Here is a 9054-nt window from a genome sequence, read left to right on the forward strand (position 1 = left end):
AGGGCTAAGGGAGTTTATCACCACCAAGCCAGCCATGCAAGAAATGCTAAAGGGACTGGTGTAAAAAGAAGAAATATCAAGCTCAGAAAGAAAACAGCCACACACACAAAAAAAGAAATGGCTACAAACAAGTACCTTTCAATAATAACTTTAAATGTAAATGGACTAAATGCTCCAACCAAAAGACATCGAGTGGCTGAATGGATAAAAAAACATGACCCATACATCTGCTGTCTACAAGAGACCCACCTCATTAGAAGGGACTCACACAGACTGAAAGTGAAGGGATGGAAAAATATCTTTCACACAAATGGAAAGGAAAAGAAAGCTGGGGTAGCAATACTTATATCGGACAAAATACATCTCAAAGTGAAGGCCATAACAAAAGATAAGGAAGGCCACTTCATAATACTAAAGGGATCAATACAACAAGAAGATATAACCCTGGTAAACATATATGCACCCAATGCAGGTGCTCCCACATACATAAGAAAACTTCTGGAAGATATCAGGGGAGAGATCGACAACAATACAATCATAGTAGGGGACTTTAATACACCACTGACATCACTGGATAAATCCGCTAGACAAAAACTCAGCAAAGAAACAGCAATCCTAAATGACTCACTAGATCAGATGGACTTAATTGACATCTTCAGAACACTTCACCCCAAAGCTGCGGAATATACATTCCTCTCAGGTGCTCATGGGACATATTAAAAAATAGACCACATATTGGGTCACAAGCAAAGTCTCCACAAATTCAAGAAGATTGAAATCATAAAAAGCATCTTCTCAGACCACGATGGCATAATGTTAGAAATAAACTACAATAAAAACAACCCAAAATACTCAAACACTTGGAAGCTGAATAGCATGTTATTAAATATTGATTGGGTTACCAATAACATCAAAGAAGAAATTAAAAACATCCTGGACACTAATGACAATGAAAACACAACAATCCAAAACCTCTGGGACACAATGAAAGCAGTCCTGAGAGGGAAGTTTATAGCTCTACAGGCCTATCTCAAAAAACAAGAAAAAATGGTAGTTAATCATCTAACTCTACAACTCAAAGAATTAGAAAGAGAGCAACAAGAAAACCCCAGAGTGAGCAGAAGGAAGGAGATAATAAAGATTAGAGCAGAAATCCATGAAATAGAGACCAAAAAAACAATACAGAAAATCAATGAAACCAAGAGCTGGTTCTTTGAAAGGATAAACAAGATTGACAAACCCCTAGCCAGGCTCACCAAGAAGCAAAGAGAGAGGTCCCAAATAAACCAAATCAGAAATGATAGAGGCGAAATAACAACAGACCCCACAGAAATACAAAGGATTGTTAAACAATACTACGGGCAACTCTACTCCAACAAACTAGACAACCTGGAGGAAATGGACAAATTCCTAGAAAAATACAACATTCCAAAACTCAATCAGGAAGAATCTAAAAATCTCAATAGGCCAATAACTATGGAAGAAATTGAAGCAGTTATCAAAAAGCTTCCAGCAAACAAAAGCCCAGGACCAGACGGCTTCTCAGGGGAGTTTTACCAAACTTTCAAGGAAGAACTAAAACCTATCCTCCTCAGATTACTACAAAAAGTTCAAGAGGAAGGAACACTTCCAAACACATTCTATGAAGCTAGCATCACCCTAATTCCAAAACCAGGTAAAGACAACACAATGAAAGAGAATTACAGGCCAATATCCCTCATGAGCATAGATGCCAAAATCCTCAACAAAATCTTAGCAAATCGGATCCAGCAAGGATCAGAAGGATCATACACCATGACCAAGTAGGATTTATCCCAGGGATGCAAGGATGGTACAACATCTGTAAATCAATAAACGTGATACATCACATAAACAAATTGAAAGAAAAAAACCACATGGTCATATCAATTGATGCAGAAAAAGCATTCGACAAAATCCAACACCCATTTTTGATAAAAACTCTCAGCAAGGTGGGAATAGAAGGATCATACCTCAGCATAATATAAGCCATATATGACAGGCCCACAGCCAACATCATATTCAATGGACAAAAACTAACACCATTTCCCCTAAGAACAGGAACAAGACAGGGATGCCCACTCTCACCACTCCTGTTCAACATAGTCCTGGAAGTATTAGCCATTGCAATTAGACAAGAAGAAGAAATAAAAGGCATCCAAATTGGAAAAGAGGAAGTAAAACTGTCCTTATTTGCAGATGACATGATATTATACATACAAAACCCTAGAGACTCCATCAAAAAGCTACTAGACTTAATACATGAATTTGGCAATGTAGCAGGATACAAAATTAACCCCAAGAAATCTGAGGCATTTCTATACACCAATAGTGAACTTTCAGAAAGAGAGATTATAAAAACAATCCCATTTACCATCGCACCAAAAAAATTAAGCTACCTAGGAATAAACTTAACTAAAGAGGTAAAAGACCTCTACTCAGAAAACTACAGGACGTTGAAAAAAGAGATAGAGGAAGACATAAACAGATGGAAGAACATACCATGTTCTTGGATTGGTAGAATCAACATCATTAAAATGTCCATACTACCCAAAGCAATCTAAATTCAACGCACTTCCCATTAAAATACCAATGGCCTTCTTCAAAGATCTAGAACAAACTCTCCAAAAATTCATCTGGAATAAAAAAAGACCCCGAATAGCTGCAACAATCCTGAGAAAGAACAAAGTAGGTGGGATCTCAATGCCAGATATCAAGCTGTATTACAAAGCCACTGTTCTCAAAACTGCCTGGTACTGGCACAAGTACAGACATATAGATCAGTGGAATAGAATAGAGAGTCCAGAAATTGGCCCGAACCAATATGCTCAATTAATTTTTGACAAAGGAGGCAAGAACATACAATGGAGCCAAGATAGTCTCTTCAATAAATGGTGTTGGGAAAACTGGACAGATATATGCAAGAAAATGAAACTAGACCACCAACTTACACCATACACAAGAATAAACTCAAAATGGATAAAGGACTTAAATGTACGACAGGAAACCATAAAAATTCTAGAAGAATACAAAGGCAACAAAATCTCAGACATATGCCAAAACAATTTCTTCACTGATACAGCTCCTAGGGCAGTTGAAACTAAAGAGAAACTGAACAAATGGGACTACATCAAAATAAAAAGCTTCTGCACAGCAAAAGAAACCATCAACAAAACAACAAGAAAACCCACCTCGTGGGAAAACATATTTGCCAACGTCATATCTGATAAGGGCTTAATCTCCAAAATTTATAGGGAACTCACACAACTTAACAAAAAGAAGATAAACAATCCAATCAAAAAATGGGCAAAGGATCTAAATAGACACCTTTCAAAAGAGGACATTCAGAAAGCCAAGAGACATATGAAAACATGCTCAAAGTCACTAATCATCCAAGAGATGCAAATCAAAACAACAATGAGGTACCATCTCACACCTGTCAGAATGGCCATCATCGACAAATCAACAAACGACAAGTGCTGGAGAGGATGTGGAGAAAAAGGAACACTTGTGCACTGCTGGTGGGAATGCAGACTGGTGCAGCCACTATGGAAGGCAGTATGGAGGTTCCTCAAAAAATTGGAAATGGAACTCCCATTTGACCCTGTGATCCCACTTCTAGGAATATATCCCAAGAAACCAGAAACACCAATCAGAAAGGATATATGCACCCCGATGTTCATAGCAGCACAATTCACCATAGCTAAGATCTGGAAACAGCCTAAGTGCCCATCAGTAGATGAATGGATTAGAAAACAGTGGTACATCTACACGATGGAATACTATGCTGCTGTTAAAAAGAAGGAGCTCTTACCATTTGCAACAGCATGGATGGAACTGGAGAGCATTATGCTAAGTGAAACAAGCCAGTCAATGAAGGAAAAATACCACATGATCTCACTCTTTCATGGATAATTAAGACCATTACAAACTTTTGAACAATAATAGATACAGAGGCAGAGCTGCCTCAAACTGATTGTCGGACTGCAGTGGGAAGACCAGGGAGGGTTGGGGGACTGGAGGGAGGGGAGTAAGAGATCAACCGAAGGACTTGTATGCATCCATATAACCATAACTAATGGACATAAGACACTGGGGGGTAAGGGAGGGCAGGGGCTTGTTAAGGGCGGGGGGGGGGGGGGAAGGACACTTATGTAATACCCTTTGTAATACTTTTAGCGAAAAATAAAAATTAAAAAAAAAAGTGTAGACAATATATTCAATAATATTGGAAGAACTATGTATGGTGTCAGGTGGGTACTTGAAATATTGACAGGACAACTTTATAAAGTATATAATTATCTAACCACTATATATCTGAAACTAATACAAAATAATATGGAATATAAACTGTAATTGAAAAATAAAATTAAACAAAGAATAACTCCCTACAAAAGCATCAAGTCTAGTTTCATAAACAACATTTTTCAAACCATCATGGAATAGACCATTCTTATTCATTTAAACTTCTTGAGAGTATAAGGAAAGACAGAAATTATTTAAAAATACAAAACTACATGCAATCTCATTTATGAATATAAGCACAAAATATTGAATAAAACATTAACTTAAGTTCTGGGTATACTAAAATAGTCTTCTCTAAATAAATTCAAAAAAAGCTTAAAGTAAGAAGTCAAGGATTCAAGATTGAGTAATTAGTTGACATATATGATTACATTAACAGACACATAAATTTATTTTGAGGGATGCAAAAACCAAACTTGATAAAAGGTAACATCTATTAGATGAAATTAAAAAAATGGAAAGAAACCTACTGACAAAAGAGGGTAAATAGTCTGACTAATATGAACAACCAATAGATACATGAAAAGGTATTCAATTTCACTGACAATTAGGGAAATGCAAATCAAAACTACAATGAGATACCACCTCACATCTGTCAGAGTGGCCATTATCAACAATATAAGCAATAACAAGTGTCAGAGGAATCGTGGGGAAAAGGGAACACTCATTCACCACTGGTGGGAATGTAGACTGGTACAACCACTATGGAAAGCAATCTGGAGATTCCTTAAAAAATTAAGAATAGAGCTACCATATGACCCAGCAATCCCTCTCTTGGGTACATACCCAAAAAACTCAAAATCATGTATTCACAAAGATATATGCACCCTTGTGTTCACTGCAGCATTATTCACAATGGCCAAGACATGGAAACAACCAAAGTATCACGCTATAAAGGACTAGATAAAGAAGATGTGGTACATATACACATTGGAATACTACTCAGCCATAAGAAAGGATGAAATAGCGCCATTTGCAACAACATGGATGGATCTTGAGAACATTATGCTAAATGAAATGTCAGTCAGAAAAAGCTAAGAACTATATGACTTCACTCATATGTGGGATAGAAAATTGAAACTCGTGAACACAAACAACAGTGTGGTGATTGCCAGAGGGAAGGGGGTGGGGAAGAAAGTGACAGGAGAATATTTGACTTTGGGTGGTGGGCACACTGCAATATACAGATCTTGTAAGATAGAAACCCTCTCCTGAAACCTATATGTTCATATTGACCAATGTCACCTCAATCAATTTTTTTTTCAGAACTGCTTTTATTTGGATAACTGACTGAAGGAGTCTCCTGTGTGACCAAGATGGAATTCACTGTATGTTGCTACATTTACACTTAAAAAATATATCTCTATGTACAGGAATTTGCAGATCGATGTATGCCGGGAGCCGGTCCATCCTTGCTGCTTGACACAGTCCCTGCAGGAAAGAAACATCTGGACAGCATATGTTTCAAGGGACCTGGCATATATAGCATACTGTTCTTAATATGTTTGCTCCCCTTAGCACTATGTGTTTTAACCAAGGTCACCTCTCCGAGAAAGGTTGTTTCCCCAAATAGGGATTTTTCCCTGAAGTTAGGGAGGGAATAAAACCTCTTAACTAAATGCCAGGCGGGTAGTTAATCACTTTAACTACAAACAATCACCCTTAAGCTACATAATCTTTACTCCCTGGAATGGAGATAAGAAACGCCCTAACCTTTGCAATAGAAATTGACAGGATTAAAATCAACTGGTATAAATACAGATGTAACAAGACAACAGAACACAGAACCTAGAAACAGAACCTAGCGAGAGAACCTGGCTGAAGAACCTAGAGACAGAACCTAGACACAGAACCTAGACACAGAACCTAGACACAGAACCTAGAGACAGGACTTGGCTGGAGCCATACATAGAACCTAGGGACAGAACCTAGCGAGAGAACCTGGCTGAAGAACCTAGAGACAGAACTTAGAGATAGGACTTGGCTGGAGATCCTACACAGAACCTAGACACAGAACCTAGACACAGAACCTACAGACAGAACCTAGCAAGAAAACATGGCAAGAGAACCTGACTAGAACCTGGCGACAGAACCTGACTGGAGATTGGGGCTAGAACCTGGCTGAAGAACCTAGCAAGAGAACATGGCAAGAGAACCTAGAGACAGAACTTCGCTGGAGATCCTGGCTAGGCTGCTGATCAACTGAATGCTGTCTCCGTGTCATTCCTTCATCGCCAACTCCATCCACACCTTTGGGGATCCCTGGACCTGCTGGGGTTAGACCCCAGCATCTGGCGCCCGAACAGCTTGACTTCAGATGGAACCAGACTGTTTAAAACTGCGTATCCAGGAAAAATAGGCACTGATTTCTAGAAGGAAATTCACTCCTTACGGAAGCTATTTATTGAGCCAATATGGCTGGTTAACATTATCACTAGTATAGTCACCCAGTGCAGGACTGGCCTTCAGCTGACACCAGCACAGCCGGGCGGCCCGCGCACTGCCGAGGCTGTCCCCACTCTCCGGCGTGGAGGACCATCTGATTCAGCTCCTGGGCCTGGTCCATGTCTTCCCATACTGCAAAAACTTCTCAACCTTCCTAATGCCACGACCCTTTAATGCAGTTCCTCATGTTGTGGTGACCCCCAACCATAAAATTATTTTCGTTGCTACTTCATAACTATAATTTTGCTACTGTTATGAATCGTAATGTAAGTATCTGATATGCAGGATGTATTTTCAGGGGTCGCGACCCACAGGTTGAGAATCGCTGGCTAGCATTATAGAAGGTACCCTGCTGCTTCCTCACTTCAATACCCTTCAAGTTAACTAGAAAAACTTGTTAAAAAAACAAAGGGGGGAGGCGGGAAGGCATCAGGTTATCTCATCCAGGCTGTGCTCCCCAGGCCCCTGACTGGAGGAATGCCAAGTGGAGGGATGGGTGGGGGCACGGGTGGCTGTCCTCCAGGGGGGACAGATGGAGGTGGGTAGCTAGCTAGAGGCAGGCCCAGGCCTGGAGGAGGCTGAGGTGGGACTGCATGGGTGGGGGGCAAGCGTCGGGGTGGGGGCGGGAAGTTGGGGTTGTAGGTGGGTGGAGGTGGAGGGTACCTGGGAGTCGGGGGTGGGATAGCAGTGGGGGGAAGGAGGCTGGGGGAGGGGGCACCGGTCATGGGGGTGGGCTGGGAGGGTAGACGTGGGGGTGGTAGGGCAGGTGGGCTGGAGGCCCATAGGCAGGGGGCAGGGCGCTGTAGGAGGGGCCCTCGGTCTTCATCATGGACTGCAGTCTCTGGTAGCCCTCTCCAGACATGTAGGAGCTGGTGGTGGACATCCCAGTTATGTAGCTGGAGGGTGGCGGCGGCGGTGGCCGGTGTGGCAGAGGTGGTGGCTGGTGCACAGGGGCCGGTGGGCCGGAGGAGGAATCTAGACTTTGGGAAGCTCACTGGCATCTACAGGGCCTGGTGGCTCAGCCTCGCCTAAGGCAGCCGTGAGGGGAGGCTTCCAGTCTGGCGGTGGGTGGGCTGGAGGCAATGGAGGGTGAGTGGTCTATATTTTGGGAATTTTAGGTGGTGGTGGTTCTGCTGGTTTGTTCTCTTCTTTGGGAGAAACAACCGTGGCTCGTTTCACCTGGCGGGGGGGGACTAGGGTGTGGGGATGGTTTCTAGGGCTGCTGGACTTGCTGTCGTGGTAGTGGCAGCTGGGTTGATGGCTGCGGGTCCTTCTGCTGGGGCTGCGGTGGTTCAGGGCCTGGAACCGACTGTGACGGTGGCACTGGTGGCACTTGTGGTGTGGGGTTAAGCGATGGGGGTTGATGCAGCTGATGAGGCGTGTGATGAGGCATCTGTTGTTTTCCTTGTGAGTGAAGAGCCAGGATTTGGTGGCAGATATCTTCCAGAACATCCCCAGGGACATCTTGCACAAACTGCTCCCACCATCTCCGATACATGGGTTTGGAGATCCATTCTTGTATTTCAAATTTGCACAAACGTCCCCCAAGATACATCACTGCCACTGCTATGATTTCTGGTTCCCACTGAAGTGACAAGGTCGTGCAGAGACTGTCATTTACAAAGGCCCATGCCATTTGAACCAACTTTTGAATTTTGTTTTTATCACCTTTGAGTTGTTTTGCATATTTGAGTAGGAACTGGTATGGATGTTCTACCTGTAAATCAAACTTTATAGTCTGTAGTAAGATTCTCTCTAGAACCATTACTTCTTCCTTTGGGTCATCTCCAAACTGTCCAAATTGTACATCATTTAATAAACTACGAGCTATTTTGATATCTTTACATTTTGGGGGTGTTTCTTCTACTTTCCCAGCCAGAGACAACAAGCTCCTATTACATATCTTGGAAATTGCTTAAAGGAATGAAACATATAGAAGCGATGAAAATGAATCAGTTGCCAGGGTATCATAGTGTAGTCCCAAACGTGTGCCCACATCAAAGATGAACCGAGCCCCCTCTCGGCGGTACCGGGCCTCAGTGGCTGGGTCAAGTCCTTCTAGCTGAGAGAGTATATGAGCCAAGTCTTTCTTATCCCGGTACCAACATGGTTTTGTGTGGTCCAGGTTTGCTGAAGTTACTGAAGGGCTTGAATTTTCTTTATTCTCCATCATTTATTAAAGTAGACTTGTTTTTTTCAAAAGATTCTCTGAAAATGTTAGAATCCCCTCGCCTCAGGTAAGCCCCTCAGCGACGTCTCTCCTTGCTGACCATGGCCATCTTGGAC

The 9054-nt window shown here is 42.0% G+C and overlaps 1 pseudogene; it reads right to left on the reverse strand.

The window, feature by feature from the left end:
• Positions 1-7202: 7202 nt before the first annotated feature.
• Positions 7203-8941, reverse strand: LOC139009976 (cyclin-K pseudogene; annotated as a pseudogene).
• Between the last annotated feature and the right edge of the window lie 113 nt (positions 8942-9054).

The sequence above is a fragment of the Myotis yumanensis genome, unplaced genomic scaffold (assembly GCF_028538775.1).
Source record: "Myotis yumanensis isolate MYYU_CA2020_CCGP unplaced genomic scaffold, mMyoYum1.0.hap1 SCAF_5, whole genome shotgun sequence".
Classification (NCBI taxonomy): domain Eukaryota; kingdom Metazoa; phylum Chordata; class Mammalia; order Chiroptera; family Vespertilionidae; genus Myotis; species Myotis yumanensis.